This window comes from Charadrius vociferus, unplaced genomic scaffold (assembly GCF_000708025.1).
Source record: "Charadrius vociferus isolate BGI_N301 unplaced genomic scaffold, ASM70802v2 scaffold159, whole genome shotgun sequence".
In the NCBI taxonomy this organism is placed as follows: Eukaryota; Metazoa; Chordata; class Aves; order Charadriiformes; family Charadriidae; genus Charadrius; species Charadrius vociferus.
The window spans coordinates 1,482,199-1,501,033 of NW_009649940.1; positions in this window are offsets into that span (position 1 = coordinate 1,482,199).

Consider the following 18,835-nt stretch of genomic DNA (forward strand, 5'->3'; position numbering starts at 1 on the left):
CTGCTGGCATGCATTAACAAATTTAGTTGCATTTGTGTATTGGGATAAATGGCAGAAGAAAGATTTACAGGACTTTATACCCAGCGGGTTAAATGACCCTGAGATGGTCTTATTAGAACCAAAGACAACTGGAGCCAGAAAGACATTAGTCTATCCGATGGAGATAGTCAATTAAAAAGTGTGATATTTAACATGCTATGTCTGACAAGTACACTTGGATCAAATGATTGTGTAAAAACCTCATCTCAGATTGCTGAAAGCGTTGAAAATAAATATTGCTGGATAAGGGTTAATATTAAACTGCATCTCACCTGACATATAGTAAACCCTTTTTTGCTATTAATCTTATTTGACACTTCACAACTTTTCCAGCCCCTTACTCCCTAACTTTTCCAAACTCCACCTTTCTCGAAAGGCAGCGCCGCTGTAATCAAAGATCTGTTTCAAATCTCTAGCGGTCCCATTCATTTCCTCTATTGCATATTATGCCTGTTTCTTTACAGGGTGAATTTGGCAGGGAATAATCTTGTTATCCTGTAGACAACCCTATTTCCTGGATACGCTCTCTTCAGTACAATCCTACCAATAACCCTGTTAAGGATCACCTCACGCTCACCTTTGGTCCATTTTGTTAAGTGAATCATATAAAGTCTACAGCTCCCCTCTGGAGAGCGATAATGGCTTTACCAGTCAGCAGCTGAAATATTTCACTAAACTACTCTCAAACCTTTGAACCCCATCTTACAATAAGCCATTGTTATAAATACTAATTAAGTAATACATTTTGAGGGAAGGAGTTGGAAATAGGTACGAGTAAAACAGGAATTACCACAAAAGCAAAAGATGAATGGTCAATTTACCTGCAGCAGGAGGCGATGCTCAATGTTCCATTAAGAGACATTAAACTTCTTGGCTAATTATGTGAAGCAGGTGAAGGAGGAAATTTCTTAGTGAGCTCAATGGGACATTGATTAAGCCAAAATCTTAAGATCTCCATCCCCAGTGCAGGTGAAGTATTTAATTTTAAGGAAAAAGAGGGACTGTGTTGTATTCAGCTGGACTCCACAAAAGCTTCAATAGATTAGAGTGAAAGTATTCACCCTGTTAAAACTTCAAATTGGAATATCATTCATTTCAGCCTTGTATATCTCCTTAATACATATTAAAAAAAAAAAAAAACAAACCAGAAAGCACTTTTCTGTTACAAACTATGACATCAAACTCTTCTACACATGCTGAGGCATCACGTTGCTTTGTTTAATCTTAAAAACTCTCTTTTTTTTATTGTTTGTATTTATAGACAACCTCTACACTCTATTTTACTCTGAAGGTATTAAATAGATACTAGAAACATAATGCCTCCTTACATTTGGCCACTGCACAAACACTGAAAAACACGTCAAGTAGATAGCGCTATAGGGGGCTCTGGATATCCCAGTTTTCTTACGTTGTGTTTAACTATGCTATTTGAAATCAAGTATTATGACCTTCAGAAACTGAATAACTGAATGAAAGCAAGAGCAGGCATTATATCCTTAAGTATAAAAGAATATTTAAGGAGTCTTTAAATTTATTTATCATTATGTGCAAATTTCAGGAAAATATTTTGTCTCCTAAATCTGAAATACTCATTTCAAATTCAAGACCTTAAATTATTGTTGTGAAGAGTAGGAGAGGTGAAGGATGAAAGTTTCATCTGCTTTGAAGTGACTTTCTTTTTCACATCTTCAATTGCAAATGAAAAAACAAACACTACAGATATGTACCTGGCCTAAAGTATGAGTGGAAAGCTTTTACAACTGAAAAGCAAATGAGTACAAATTCATTTTGATAGATAAAATGCCAAAGGGGTGAATTCTATCTTGTAGGAGCAAGAGTGCGCTCGTGAAAAAGGAGTTCATACTTTCAACAGGTTTTCACCAAATGGATTCCCAAATGCTAACTTAGTATCAATAAATGCATGACAGCAGCAAGAGCAATGTCCATTTTAGGGTAAGTTGTACATTAAATTATGATTATTTTTTGTCTTCTAGATGTCGCTAAAATTATAGGTATGAATAAGTTTTTCACTCAAATGTTTGAGTATGAAAAAGGCACACAGGCGTCATCTTCCTCTCTTAAATACATGGAGACAGAGCATTACACTCTACAAGTTAGATTGTGAGTAAAATAGCATGAGAAACGAACCTGCTGAAAAGCAGGAGAAAACGAGTGGGTACTTGATCCCTTCTTATGCCTCGGAAAAAAAACTGTTGAAAAATGAGAAACACTAGTCTTACCAGTCGAATGCAAACTCTAGCTGCTTAAAATCAGGCAGAGGTGAAGGGCTTAGTCCCCATATTAGGTACAGGAAACAGGCTGCAGCCTTTAACTGTAATAATGCAATGCAACCAGTGCAAAAATAAAAAGACAGGAGAGCACTGCGTAGCCTGTGCCTTTATTTTGACTGCCGCTTTCTGTGAAGACCAAAATTAGATGACCTCTTTCAAATTAAACAACTCTTCTCTACTGGGAATGTATTGCTCAGTAAACTGTTCTGGTAAGCCATCACTTTGGTGTTTTTCTGTTTTACCAATTCCGGTTGTTTGCTGCCAGAAATGTTACAAGAACTTTTTAATGCGAGGGGTTTTTTCAGCTTGAACGTATTTGGATAGTCCTGCCAGGAATCTCATGAAGACCCAAATTAGACAGACCGAAGACACGAAACTTCCTTTCTCTAACTGAGTGAATATGCTGACCATGAACAAATCATATTCAGGCAATCTATTAACTTGACAGAAATACTAATATTTTTTGAGGGAGATTTCCAAAACAGAATGACTTTGATGATTCTATCTCTGTCCTTCGTACATGAAAAGAGCACATATTTCCCTGAGAGGTGCATATCAATTTCATCTTTCTCCCCTGGTAATCATACAGAATTATGATTTACATTATCCACAAAAATGTAAATAGTGGAAGGCTTTGTTGCTTGCAAAAGCAAGGATCTGCAGTTTGACATCTTATTCCAGCTTAACTTGAAAAACTCCTGGACTATGACTTAGCAACGCTCACTTTTAAATGCTCCATATCTGGGACTTGCTACATCAGAAAATATAGAGCGGAGGCAGCTGTTAAAAGACATATAGAGTGAAACAAGTTGTATGACTTACAGAAGTGAGGAAAGATGGACGACTAAATGATTTATTTCGGATGTCAGACTGATACAGAAAACTAGCACTAACACTTAAAGAAGCCAGTGCTAGTTGTGTCGTTGAGCACAATTATTGGTGTCAGTTGAGAGATGAAAATAAAGGACAGCATAAATGAAGAAATGCATTAAATGTGAACACTAAGCCTCTGTCAATTTACTAAATTGTCTCAAACATTGAGATTTTTGCTTTTCAAAAAAAACCCCCATAGTAATAGCAATACCCGCTTTAAAGAGAGGAAAGCACTGTCACCACAATGATTGCTCGTTAGAGATATTATTTGTTATAGTAGCTTTGTCTAAAATGGCTTCTTACTAAGGACTGACTGATCCATAAAGATAGCCGAACCGTGCTAGTTCCTCTCTTTCGCTACTAAATTGTTCATTGTGGACCTCATATTCATTACAGGAAACGTAATTTTTATAGAACCCTTCCCTGTTGAGGATGTTATCCTCATTACAGAAAACTGTTCTGGTAGCCATGTGGTTTAGTATTTTAATGTTTTACAAATTCTAAGTATTTGTTACCACAAATGTTGCAATTACTTTATTTATTTTCCGATTTTTTCAGCTTGAACACATTTGGATAATCCTGTCAAGAATCTGATTTAAGTAGCCTATCAAATCTCATTAAAATCCTCGTTGTGCCCAGTTTATATGCCAATAATATGTCTATGGATCATATTTGCAATGGTTCACTAAGTAAGTGTCTGATTACTTATGTCCTATGTGCTACCGTTAATCTGCTTCTATTTCTTTTTCATCTACTGCTGTTTTAATTAGTGGATAGAAGACAAATTTTAAAACACGCCAACTTGGACACAAAACACATTCCAAAAGATATCCGGGTTTTCATGAACTCGTCACAGAAACGCCAGGTAAGGTGACAGGTATTTTAAGGGGAACTGGAAGCAACAGGGCTCCGCATAACACTGGGGTGCTGTGGTTGATGGTGGGAAATCAGAGCTGAACTGAGAGCCAGAGTCCTGATGGTCACCACTGGGTTGTAAATAGATGCCGCTAAGGACTGAAATACTCAATTTATAAAACACAGGTCTAGCGTGGATGCTCGAGCATCGCTTCGTGCCAGGATACGTTTCCACTAGCTTGCCAGAGACTTGCTGCCTGAGGACGGAGTTAAGACTTTATGGCAACCGCAGAAAGGTCACAGCAGCAGTGAGGGTTAGTCGTATATATACGTGATACTTCAAGAAAATATGTATAAGCAACTAGGGATAAAGATAACCAAAGTAATAACTGTAAGCGCTAGCATACCTGTCTGGTCAACCTCTGACCCCAGAGAAGAGAAAAATATCTTTGCCTATGAGCATGCGGGACAAAGCAGGATGTCAAGAGCCACCTGGGGTTGACAAAAGAGTTACGACACATCAATAAATAAAGGAGAAAAGATCAAGATTGTAATACTGTCTGTTTCTCCAGTTACTTTTCAAATGTCAAGCACGCTGACTTTTTTGGCGGGTTTTGCTTCTTTCCAGACAATTTGGCAAAACACAAAACTATCACCAAGGAAATGGCAACTCCATTAACAGAAGTAAAATAGCATTAAGCTTATAGATATGCAATAGATATGTAACAAATTTTAAATGAATTGCATATAAGATGTTGAACAATAGTATTCCTGTTTTGTACCCAACAGATAAAAGGTTTGTTTATGTGAAAATTCAACATTGCAGCTTCCTTCTGAATGAAGAGGAGCAGCGTTACAGGTTTTTTTTAAATCTGTGCGACTCCAGGAACAGTAAGTTATCATTACACAAGCAATTCAATTAAAGCAATCTTTTGAGATTTAATAACTATTTTCTGTAATGATCATAACTGTGAGAGAGGAAGATACAAAGTGTTCGGTTTTATTGCAATATTTTACACTCTGTTTCACTCTGCTGCCCCGCTAATTTATAAGCTATATGTTCAAGATTGAAAAAAGAAGCAAACTCAATTATAAACTATGCAGCACAAGGGATATTCTGTTTTATATTTATTCTGGTCCAATTCCAAATATAGAAAATGGGTTTTATATTCTTAAACATAGCACACTAATCATTTAGGGCCAGAAAATGCTATTCTGTGTAAAGACATAGAATAGATTTAGTCCTGTATTTTAAGTATAGCTTTGTGTGGAAGCAGTTGCAAGATCAGCAACCCAAGAAGGCAGCCTGAAAAGAGCCCATGCGTGAAAAGCATCCTCTGCAGGTCCCTAATACAGAGAAATGGAGTCTTTATTACAGCCAGAGGTGGACCCTGGACTGGCAGAGTCCTGTCTCATTTCCCAGAAAGCAAGATGTGTATATTCACCTTATCTGTGATTGTGTAAATTTAGTGGCCAGTTCATATATCATCTAGTCCAGAGCCAACCATCTCGTGCATGTTCAGGAGGTATTTTTCCTCACAACTAGATATTTGGCACTAGAATGACTCCACAGTTAGTACAGAAAATTAAATGACAGCCTCGCGACCATTCTCAGCTTCCTGTGAAGCACCGCTGCCTGGTATTTTGTCCTTCCCCTCTCTCCTGCTGTGTCCTTCTGTTCTCAGCCTCTTTACCTGTATCTCCTTATCCTCAGTACTCTACTTCTCTACTCTCACTCTTCAGCCTTCCCTTGTCCAGGACCTTCCTTCCTGTCCTCCATCAGTACTTCTGATATGTCTGTCCAGATGTCAGATTGTGCGGATGAGCTGACTGACCACTTGTGCTAAACGGCCATCCCAAACAGACCAATCCAACACATCCATCCTCATTGGATACACAGGATCTGTCTTAGGCAGTCCTGGAAGCAAATGGAGCTGTATCATGGGACAAAAGCTTCCCACAGACTATCAGTCACCTTTGAGGGAGTCTCATTTGACTTTTGACAAACACCACAACAGCAGCCAGACAGAGTCTGTGCTGTGCAGAGACCTCAGAACCAGCCTCTCCCAACCCCTGCAGGGTTTCCTGACTGGTGCAGGGAAGATGGGGAGGAAGGCTGAAGAGAACAATTGAGGATTCATTCAGACAGGGAAAAAGCTCAAAAGATTTTAATTCAGTAAAATATTTCAAAGGCAATTCCTACACACTGGTCTGAGCAGCTGCAGAGGGTACAAAGTATGATGCACTCATCAACTCCCTTCTGAGAGCAGCAATATCAGGCAGTTCTGGGAGAGATTATCAATAAAAGCCTTTGAAGTGATCCCTACTGCCAGGAGCTCACTAAAGTGACTCACTTTCACTCCCAACATCCAAAAAAGGCTAGATTAGAATTAGATGTAGATACAAGAAATGACAGCGATGAATTTTGAACGTCTGCCACGCAAGAAATAACTATAGCTCAGGGAGGAGACAACAGAAAACAAATATGAAATAAGGACTGTTCGCTATCTTTTCTACTAGAAAAAAAGGGGAGGCATGAAACAAATTAACGTAGGGTAGAGGTTCAAAACAAACAAAATGAGCTATTTCATCAGGCGGTACATATTACACTGCGGAACTCAATTTAATTTTAGAAGTCGGCAGAGATTCAAAAAGCAATTAGACAAACCAATAGAATAGTTATCTAGGAAAGGGCGTTTAACACACTGGCATCCCCCCTGACTCCAGAAGCCTGGAAGATGAGAGGGCATCCTAAGAGCATCACTATGTGGTTGCCTCGTCCTTATAGTCTTCCCCAAGCTTCCCAAACAGCTAGCAGTTACTGTAGGAAACAGAAATGGCCTAGAAGGCCATTGATCCCACGTGCTGTTCTCACGCTTTGAAATTCAATGAAATGAACTCATTATGTTTTACACATTTGAGAGTAATGACCTTCTTATATAGCAAAAAAAGTGCCCTGAGTAGTTAATAGCTCTTTTTCGCCTCCCTGTATCACATTTTCTGAATGGATGTTTTGGAGCACCAAGATACCCTGCACGCAAATCACCCAGCCCGGCATCTGAGAAAAGCAAGTGTATAATATAAAATCAGGATTGGCTTAGCGTCTTTATGAGACCGCTGATTTAATTTTCACTTCAGTGTGACGGTGCACATTTTGCAAAGATGTGATATTCGAGATTCCTTGTTTGTACTCCCAACAGAAGAACGATCTGTAAAGATACAAAAATAATAATCCTACCATCCAGAAGAGGGCAACGATATCAAAGCATCTCATAGGAGGCCTGGATATAATCTTCTATCACTAGGAAAAAGATATAATCTCCTATCACTAGGAAGTAAGTCTAATACAATCCATACGATTTCTATATCATTCCCAGAACAAAAACCAAACCAAAGAGCAGCGAGGAAATCTGAGGTTTGCAAATCTTGCTAAAGTTGTCTTTTCCCCTGGAAAATTCTTCAAACAGGTTGGTAAATAGCACACAGCCCTTCTGAAGGACTTCAAAGGCCTTCCTCTCAAATGGGAGGGGCTGGCAATCTCCCAAAAGTAGGCTTACTAGTTTTGTACTGGCTTTCTTCACTTCTAAGAGAGAAAAATCCAGCCTGCAGATGGTGTTGAAATCAAAAGGGCAGCAAAAGTCCCATGGAGCGACCCCAGCTAAATGGAAAACAAAAGGCACTGCATTTTGCCTCCTCAAACCAAGGGCACAGAAATCTTGCTTTTGTGATGGAGCGTTGATTTCTTTCAGAAGTTTCCCGAGTCACTCAGCTGGTTTTGTAAGCACACGTACAGTCCTCGCAGACTCGTGTGCCACATCACAAAAGCAGACAAAAGAACAAAAATGAACAGGAAAGTGAACCAAAAAAAAAAAGAACAAAAGCTCTGGTACTAAATCTCAGATGCGTGCTATTTATCTTCATCAAGTCTGTCAAATCCAGGTTCTGATGCCCCCACATAGTTACAGAGTGAAACAGTGCTCCTAGTCATGGCAATGGAAGTAAATGTGACCAGGTGCGAGATTTTGGGTCCCCGCAACAATATTATGCCACCGAGGTTATCGGTGCCTCCAAAGGACCAGGTCTTCGATCTTTTTAGCGTTCCTTAATGATTCATCTAAATAATGCATGTTGTCATTTAATATTTCATTTACTTTTGTGATCAAGTTACATAATGCATACATCAAATTGCACAGCCTGCTGATTCTCCATTGACTTATGTACATATTTTTCTAGTCAAATTGTTATGCATATGCTAGATCCATTTGCATATGTTAATAATCAGGATGCATAATTTACTGCTTTGCTTTGCATATTTTAGTAACAAAGATCCGTGTTTTGTTGATCCATTTCTCCTGTTAGAGTTTCAACTGACTGCACCTTCCAGGATGAGTTACTGTACACACATTAACTGTTAACATTTTACAAAGCTTTATTTAACAGAATGCATATTTCAGGAGTTGGCTGTCTCTTACGTGCTTGCTGAGCTGCATACCTCACCAGCTGAACATACTTCACCAGGGGAGATTTCCGGTCATCACAAAGTTTCCCATACTTTACAGCACAAATGCATACTCGAGATTAAATTATATGTGGTTCTGGTGAAAACAGACTTTGTAAAACATGACTGGGCTGAAAATTTAAATGCTATCTCATGAATTCATAGGATCACAAAATAGTTCTCATTTGTGCAGTTTCATTTCGCTTATTAGAAATGGATCCCACCATCCATAAACCTATAAAAATCAATATACGTTTTACTTTCAGGTGTTTTTTTCTTTTTTAATATACAGACGAGCATTTGTCTTTTAAGTTCCAGTGGTGAATAGACTTTTCTCTCAGAGAACACAGGATGCACAGTAAGATGGTAAGAGCAGCTAGCAAAACTTCACTTTCTTGTGGCATACATCTGGAAATCTGCTCTCTGTCACAGACACCTTTCGCTTTCATGTAACTAATACCTTTTCCCAGAAGATGAAAAACAAAAAGTCTAAAGCCTGAATGTCTTAACACCCAATACTCACCAGAAAGACCGATGCTTCTGGTTGCAATCCAGCCTCTTCCCAGGACAACTTGTGTCTTCTAATTTTTAAGTCTGAAGAGTCACTGCAATAGAAAAACAGAGATGAAAAATACATGGCTTAAGTAAACTAATTTCACATAGCATTTCAAATACCTGTACATTTTAGTCACTAATATTTAGATTAATAAATTTGTGTGTTTTCAAAACTCATAAAGCACACCTTCTTCCCTAAGAAACAAATTGCTGTGCCTCGACAGCCAAGACAAAATATGCTGAACTTCATGACAAGCAAATATTTAAAGCTATTATTTTTCAAAAATTGTCCCACCTGTTTCAAATTCAAAATCAGGTGTAACGGAGAGACAAAACCTGGGTCCAAAAAACATTTTTTCAGTATGAATTCTTTAAAGGAGATTTCAAATGAGCCAATCAACAGGTTGCAGTCACAGCAGTGATGCTTTCAAATTTCTGAATAGTTTCTTCTATTCATTTGGATAAAAACATGTTCCTTATTACACACGTGTTTATGTTTACTTCCTAAACTGTTTAATACACGTGATGGAAAACCGTATTTCTTAGCACAAAGAGAAATGGCCTAATAGGAACAAGCGTGAGTGCACACACAGAGTAATATCAACAGCTAGATAATAGTATTTTCCACAGTCCCTTCAAATGGCCACTCAGAAAACAGAGATTCACCACTAGGCAAGGCAGCCATGAAGGCACCCCTTCACTGTGTGATAAGCCTCTTTACTATACCTTGAGCTAATAGATAATTTTAGAGGAAGCAACGGGTTCCATGCCTCAAAAGAAATCTGCAAGGTGTGCATTAGTACTTCTTGAGATCAGACAAAAGGCTCACATTGACTTCTGGAACACATCTTGAAGTGCCTCTGGTTTTCTTTTCATGTTCTGAATGGAGAGCCCGGAAGCCTCCCCGCTCGTACCTTCACGCTGGGACCAGACAGCGTCTAATGAGGAGAGCACCTCTTTTCTTCTTGGGCCAATACAATGCCCCGTACAATAGCATAATTGAAAAGAAGGCAGATTGAAAAATAACTCCTTGACTATTCTTCCACATTCCTCAATACTGCGTGAACTCTCTCATGCTCCAAATTGTCCTTTGCTCAAATTCTTCCTTTGCTCAAAACCCCTGCAAGTGGCTGCAGCTGGCTTGTGCGCTTGGCAGATGACAGAGTTTCAGAACTCTCGGCACAACACATCTCAGTGTATTTTCAGTCTGAACTGAACGTGGCTACGATGGTCGTACAGGTTCATAGGTTCATTCCTTTTTGTAATTGTTCATAAGATTTGAACTTGATTTGGTAAATTTGTCAGGCCAAAATCAGTCAAAAAAAAATAAAGGGGTGCACTAATAAAAGTTGTCTGAATATCTTCACAACAGAGTTCTACTTTACTAAATTCAAACCATTATCCTTAAGACAAAATTGACTACTGTCTTTTACTTCTGTGCAATAATCCTTGGGAGCATCAGTATTTTCAAAACTACTGAATTTTTAGGAAGCGTTCCCCCAAATCCCCAAAATTGTGGAACATAAGAAAAGAACTGTTCTGATAGGAGCAAAATGTCAAACACGTAATTACCGAAACAAAGGGATTTTTTTTTTTTTTTTGGCACCAAAACTACACACTACGATGCAAGGAAAACAGGAGCTCAAAAATAGGTATCAGTGAACAGAGAACAACCAGCTATTCTTTCCAGCTTCGCAGTGTCTAAGATTCAGGCACATATTATAGGTGCAGGAGCCCGAATGGTGCAGGGTCTGGGACAAGTGAACAGGAGCCAGCACCTAACCCCACTTCAGCCAGTGGTGATGGTTCTTTAACTGTCTGTGTTTCCAGAATTGTTAAACAAATAGGGGTAAGCAATGCACAGTGATGTTCATCTTCACAATTAAGCCTAAGTAGGTCTGAAAAGTTTCTTGCAGTGTAAATCACCTCAGGCTCAGAGCATACAGTCCACGCAAAACTGAACATGCCACCCACCATCTACCAACCATATCCACTATTCAGCTAAATCTTAACTGCTTTAAGTGTAAATACTCATTGCTCACTACAGTAAACAAACATAAGTTTATAGGTAAAAAATGAACTTTGAGAGACAGCTTTTGACAGAATGCCAGACACTGTGCTCTTACCATCAGCTACCAGTAAGGCTCCAGAAGATGAAAGTCCAGTAACCTGCATTGATATGCATTGTAGAAATTTGAAAAGAAAAATAAAAAAAAAAAGCAAACCTGTCAAAAGGTTATCAATATTGTCATGAATATTTCTTCAAAATCTATGCAATCTTTAAAGTGTCATATCCCCCCCCCACCCCATTTCTTTTATGCTTCTAACCCAAGCTTCAAGTAAAGACAAACAGATCTTGTGCCAATGTCAAAATCAGTCAGATGAAGATGGGGTAGATGACATCACAATTCATGTCTTTTTTGTGTTATTTTTAATTGGGTGATGCTCAGATGATACATGATGCTGCAGTGCCAGCCTTTTATTAATTAGGCATATATATCTTTCTCTAAAGTCTTTGTCTGCGCATTGAGAAGGCTATTAAGTCTCTTCAACAGCCCACCACATAATTATATGTTGAGGGGAGAAAGAGAGAAAGCGTTCCATCAAGAATTACGCCCATGCTCTTAAAACGCACCCCAAGCCAATAAAGGAGGAGGATGTGAGCCTAACAAGCCTTCCAGAAAGAAGAAATGGGATGAAGATATATTAAATGTAAATGGAATTCCATTTTTAGCATGTGGTCAGTGATGTATGAGCTCAGAACTGAACTCATACTGCATGAAAAATAGGAATGGCTGGAAATCAGCTGCGCTACCAAATGGAAAATCTCGGAAGAAAGCACCACTATTGCTCAGCTCAGCAGATTTACATAAGGAAGAAAACATCTCTTCTTTTAGCAACTTGCATCTATTTTGCTCAGCATAGCAGTACGCATCAAGTATTTCCACCTGGGTGCCAAAATCACTTGAAAGAGGACGCGTGGATCCTAAAACAACAAAAGGAAATGGGAAGACTAAGGTCAAACTAGATGCCTAACACATTTAAATAAATCAAACCACCATCCAGAAATCTGAGCGTGCTTAGAGGTTAAATGTATATTTTAGCATCTCAAATAAAACAGGCTTGATTTTTAAAAAAGCAGTAAGGCTAACATATCTGGGTTGGAAAATTATAACTTAGATGTTGACCTTTAAGTACTCAGCCTGAAAGCCTCATGTGTGCATGTTTATTGTAATCTTTGTTTTAAATGGGCTGGAATCAGTTCGTAACCTTTTTTGTCACAAATTATTTTAAACATTTATTTAAAAGGATATGTATAATTCTTTATAAAAATACACAGTATTAAGTGTTCCTTATTACCATTTCTCATTTTACCCTATGAAAGCTAATGATAATACCTGGTTTTCTCCTTTCTTTAAAGGTTACAAAACACAATGTCTAATAAATCCTCCTGGCTGTTTCATATTCAACTACGTCTACATTTATCCGTCTTTCAATACTAAACTCGAAAGGTTCAGAAAAGGAATCTCTCTCAAAAGTTAAAATTAAACTAAATTGCTGTCTTGTTTTTTCGACCCAGTGTAAAACTGACAACTTCTCTTCAGAAGCCAAAGTTGAGAATTGACTTTATCCCCTTTAGAAAAATTATTTACATTTATATTTCTGGTTGAAGACAGAGCTCTTAAATGAGGGTCACTATTCCAGGGCACGGGAAGTTTGTCTGCCACATCCTGCATGCTCACCTGTAGCAGAGTGGATGCAAAACACGCTTTTCCATTTGAAGTAGAAGAATGTAAAATGTGTTTACATTTAAACACATAAATCGCTTGAATCATTACCTCACCAAGATGCTACTGGAATCCAGTCTCTAAATGAATCTTTATGTCCTTTGTAGTGCCCTGTCATAGGCCATAATGTCCTATTTTATCACCATAATGTTCAATTACATCATGACTTTTAATAGAGGGTGTTGAGAAGTCACATTGCCCTTGAATAAGTATGAGTTAAGAGTTTATTTTAGCACCCCGGAAACACAGAAGCTATGAAAATACTTAGATGATATAGGATATATGTCTCTCTGCAGTTCTCCAACAGGAAGATCATCACTTCCAGGCTCTTGGAGTAATCAGTAACTAAGTGGATGCTTAGTATGCAGAAGCCCTGATATTAAGATGAAGTAAAAGGCAGCAATGGCAGCTAATCTGCACATGAAAGTGCAAGTGAGATGGATTTTTTCTGTATTTTCTAGGCCTTTACAGGGCTAGTTGTCATCTGACATGATTTTCAAATTAAGAGATCAGTTTCTCTGTTGAAAATACCTCAGAGAAAGCAGGCAATACTTTAAAATTCTCTTTAAAAGGAGAAGGAATAAGGTACCGGCGTTTCAAAATTTTAGAAATTAAAATAATTGAGGAATCAGAACCCCAATTGCTGAGTGTACTCACATTACTTTGTACAATTATATTGTAGTACATATGGAAAAGAGCCTTCAAATATATAATTGGGGATGAATGTGAAGCCGAGCAACTTGTCATACGCTTTTGCTCAAAACTGCATAGAGGAGACCCCTGAGAATCACCAGTGAGCTCAGATTTTTGACGGACATCACAGAAGCAAAATTAATTCACATTCTTTGTGCATGAAATTTCTGACCTCCGGGTAGTACGGCCCTTGCCCTATTGTAAGGATACTTACCATATTACATATGGCACACACAGCAACTATAGGACAGTTCTGCACTTATTACTTGCATTAGCATTACTCTGTTTACACGCATACCAGTCACTGTTTGTGTCCATCCAATACAGAAAATTCACTTTAAAGCGTGTTGAAGACAATACACAAAACAAGCTAGGTAAATAAAACAGAACAACGGGGAAAAAATGCGAATCTAGCTGAGCCTGGCGAAGCTGTTATTACAGATGAGTATACTTCTCTGAAGTCTGTTTCCCTTACACTAATTTTATATGCTAAGGTACAGTGCAAACAAAAAGCCTTATTGGAGAGCGTCCATTTTAACATTTCTAAAGGGCTTTGATACCTTTTTAGGCCACCATTTTTGTTAACTGCACAGAGTCAGAGCCCGTTTTTCAGTTATAAATGGGGCTTCCAGTGTCATAAAAATGACTCATGCTGAGTCACCTGAAATAATACAAAGGAATCTTGCACAACAAAAAAAGTGAATACTAGAAGAAATGTTTATTGCTGAATTCTTGTACTACTTGGCAAAAGAAAACCTTACTTCATATAAGGGAGCAGAAAGTTCAGTATTTGCAACATCTTTAAACTGCTTAGCAGGCATTGCTTGACAGAAAGCAGAAACCAAATTTGATGAAAATGTGTAAAAACTAAGGAATATTCAGAAGAACAAAAAAGAGGGTAAGGGATGCATTCTGTTACATGTAGAATCATTTAAAATTTAACGTTTGATTCTGCAAAGACTTTACTAAGATATTCGATAAGCAACTTGAATCACAGGTCAGGCCATTCCATTCAAATCCTGTTAATGTACATAGGTAAATAAAAAGGTTTACATGTAAGTAGTCTAAACCGAAGTATTACCATCAATACACAACTTGGTGGACAGCACAGATGCAGCCAGACCAAGAGAAATCTGAAATAGCTGAAGTTCAGTTTTATTTAGAAATTATCTTTCAATTTTCCTGAATTAAATTCTTTATCCATAAATTATAATACTAGAAATAATCTCAGCCCAGCCAGAATACTCTACGTCAGGAAATTATGCATATTTGTAATTTATACTAAATTGTAGTTTATTGTGCATTTCATTTGACAGATTTAACACCTGTGGCTTCTTGGTTTTCCTTTTTCTCTCCCTTTGTATGATTTTGTAGTTGTTTTCCCAGTTCACTTCTCTGATCTGTGGCCCATCCCTGCTTCCCTCTCTTCAATAATTAAATTCCCGCCTTTGTGACTGAAGCACAACTATGCTTTTCATTAGACCATGTCTGTTTTTTAACTTTGCTTTTGTTACAGATTCATGAAATGCCTTTTGAAATTCTTAAAGACACATACTTGAAGAACAGATTAAAAGCAGAGGAAAATGAACAGTAATGAGCTCATTTTCAGAAAAAGAACTCATTAGCATGCGGTCTTTTTGATTTCTGTAAAAAAAAAAATGGTCCTGGGCACAGTTCTTTCTGTTGCCTTCAGGAAATGTCCTGTTGTTGGAGTGTGTGTGGAGCGGGGGGAGGATGAGAGGGGAAGAGGAGCCTTTCATAAGTATTTTTTTTAATGAAAGATCATTTTATCACTGAAAACCCAATTTAGAGGTGAATTTGGGGAAGCAGTTCTGCTAGCATTTTGAGTTTTCTTTTTCTATTCTGTTTTCACAATCTCCTTAGAAGACTGGTGTGGTAAGTGTTTTCATCACCACCTGGGAAAAAAAACAACCTGACACGAGGCTAATGTTTCTATTCTGCATCTGGAAAAGTCATGATCTCTCAAAAATTTCATTAGTGTGTTACTTCAGATTAACCAAGCGTCTAGTGGCTAGGTTCCTTATCTCAGATGCAAGTGCAAAAGTCTCAAGTGCCTGTCTGAAATAGATTGATTTTGGGTGGCTCCTTTTTTTCATTTAGATGAGAAATTATATCTTGGATTAGGGAAGCTTTCTAGTGAAAGCTGTTTCATGACATAAGTTTTTACAAATTGACAATAAAGATGAAAAAGAAAGCAAATGGTTTAAATTAAAAAATTTTCAGTGACAACTCTCTGGTGGCAAAATATATCCAACCAACCATAGCCTGAAGTTTATGTCTAGACCTTGCATTGAAGGCCATTCAAGCTGCCCGTGTATCTCTGAAGACACGTATAATCTACAGTCATAACATTTTTATGACTTGACTCTTATTTTCCGCCTATTTACATTGGTGAAAACCAGGAATTACCTCACTTGTGGCAAAAAAAACAAACCAAAACAAACAAACAAAAAAACACACAAAAAAGTGATGGAAATATCTCTAATTAAATTCCAGTTTTTCATAAAATAATCACATTCTTCTCATATCTATAATAAACAGTAATGATATAACTCCCCTCCTCCCCCAAATAAAGGAATAAAAATTATATCCTGGAAACAGATTATAAACCAAATGTCTTTCAACTGTATGGAAAGTATATTAATGACTTCAGTGGATTTGGAATCAAGTTCAGATACAACAAGAAGATTGCTGATATAGTGAGGACCAGGGTACACAGACATCAGATGAAGAAAAGATTATTCTCAAGTATATGAAAACCCACCAAATTTTCCTCTCAGCTGTGCCTACACAACCTTTATCAGACTGTTGAAACTATTGCCAAATTAGTGTATAAGTTCTGAAACAGCTATTTAAAACTGCTGGAAAAAATTCATATCCCCAAAACGATAATACTGACAAACGCTCACCTTGATCTCATCCACATAGTAACATATCTAAAACATGCGCTAATTGGCATTCATGTAGTCTATTCTCTTCAGCATCTTAAATAATTATTGGATTTGCCATTTTTTCTTCTCTTAGCCAAGCTCAGTGTCCTAAGAGGCACAGTGAAGACCAATTACCTTGATTTTATTCTTGTTTATAATCATGTATTTTACTGTTTGTTCATTCTTACACACTGTTTAAAAACACCATTGGATGTATGCTCTGTATTCGTATGTGACAAATAAAAAGGTACCGTTTTTATTTTCTGGCAACAGCAGTAGCAGATGTTTCCAAAACCAGCTTTGTTAGTCCCCCCAAACAAAGTCCTATTTTACAAAACCTCGTATTTTACATTAACTTTGCTTGCAGTATTTAATCATACAGCTAAATAATTTATGAAAATCCATAAAATGGAAAATTAATGTAAAGGTCACCAGGCTATCAGAAGAAAAAGTGACCTTTGTTGCTGGAAATCATTGGAGATTTCTCCAACTCTGCATAGATATATTATGCAGTGCTTTACTCGAGATATTTTAATACTAAGTATGGGTTTTAAAAAAAAAATATAAAAGGCACGTATGAGTGTACTTAGCCATATAAATCCTTTATATCATTGTGTGACTACTGAAGTGAAAGACACTGATGAACAGGAACTACATATTATTTTCCGAAGCAAAAATGAATTAAAAAATTAAATTTAGTATTTTATAAAGTGTACTGAATACTGTTCTATCATTTTATCAGTCTCCAGCACAAAGTCTACTTCAAAAGTGAAAGGAGGATTTTCAGGATTTTGCCCCATCCACAACATCCTCAAGAACCAAGGGAAGGAAGAATAGGATTTTAATATATATCACATCAAATATACACTTTGTTCACTTGCTAAATATTTCCTTTTATCTTCCTCGTTCTTACTCAAAGTAGAAGGAAACATTTAATGCAAAACAAAAAGCTTTTCTTTCTTTCTTTTTTTTTGTGGTTTAAAGAACCCAAAATTGAAGTAACATCATCTGTTAGTCAGTTGAGGTCAGTGTTCTTTTATATACCAGTTTATCTCCAGTAGCTTCTCATTGTTTACTCAAGCAGCAGAGAAAGAATACATCCTTTTGTTTCTCCCATGCCCCCATCTTAGAAGACAAGATGCCTGTGAAAACCTCCAACTATATAAGTAGGGATAGCTAAATAGTTCTGTATTTTTGCCTCAAATCACAATTTTGCAGGAATCCTTTGTATTTCTATGAACAGCTGACTATAGTAAATTTTGTAATGTGTCTTTTTACATTGTTCTAATGGCAGAGATATTTGAAGAACTTTCAAAATACATTTCCAGTTTTGACACATTACAAAAAGAGTTATTGCATATTAACACGCTTTTATTGGCAGTGATATCACAGCAATCAAAATATGCTTTATGAAATGCTAAGATAAAACCAGTATCAGTACAGTTTCCTTAAAAATACCGGTGAGTCCTCCTAACCTTCTACCTCATTCATTCACAGTCATAAAAAGCAAACTTTAACGAATCTGCCAAGACAAGCAGAATCAAATGTGTAAATTATTTCCTCCGGGAAGAGAGAGACTTACCTTACTGGTGGGAAACGGGATAGCAGCTGTCGAAGAGAGGTCCTCATAATCCAGAAAGCGAACCGAAGCAATAGCGCTGCACACTGAGACGGGAGAAAAATAGGTAAGATAAGAACAGTGGGTTTCAAACTTCTCAATTTGCAAACTCCCTGCGCGTTTTCCAGAAGCATGGCTCCCTCCGTGACAAATTCACGCACAGGAAAAACCTTCCGCTTTTCTATCTTTTCTTTGCTTCTCAGGAATGGTCTTGGAATTGAAAGCCACTGAATAATAACCAAGCAGATTTAGTCAAAACCTTTTTGACTTTCAATAGTTATTTGGAGTTTAGAAAACAAAGCAAGCATGAATGGAAGTACAAGACAGCTAAATATCCTTAAGAAGAAAGAATACTTAAAAATATTCATTCACTTAGAAAGGTTTAGGTGACATTTCTGGAAAATACAGTAAATAAAAGAACTAACTTGGGTTATCAGCTTAGTTCTTAAGAACCAGCACATTGGGTTTTTGCTTATGATTTTCAAAGTGGGAATGACCTTGTCAAAGGAGAATATGAAAACCACGAATGAAGTGGCCGGAATAAAACTGACGCCAGTGCATCTTACAGTACCAAGGAGTCCTGACCTAATCTTTAATCTTTTACACAAAATGAACCTGATCTTCAACTTGCTGCCATGAATCATTTTCACATTCTCCCATATTTTATAGGGAAA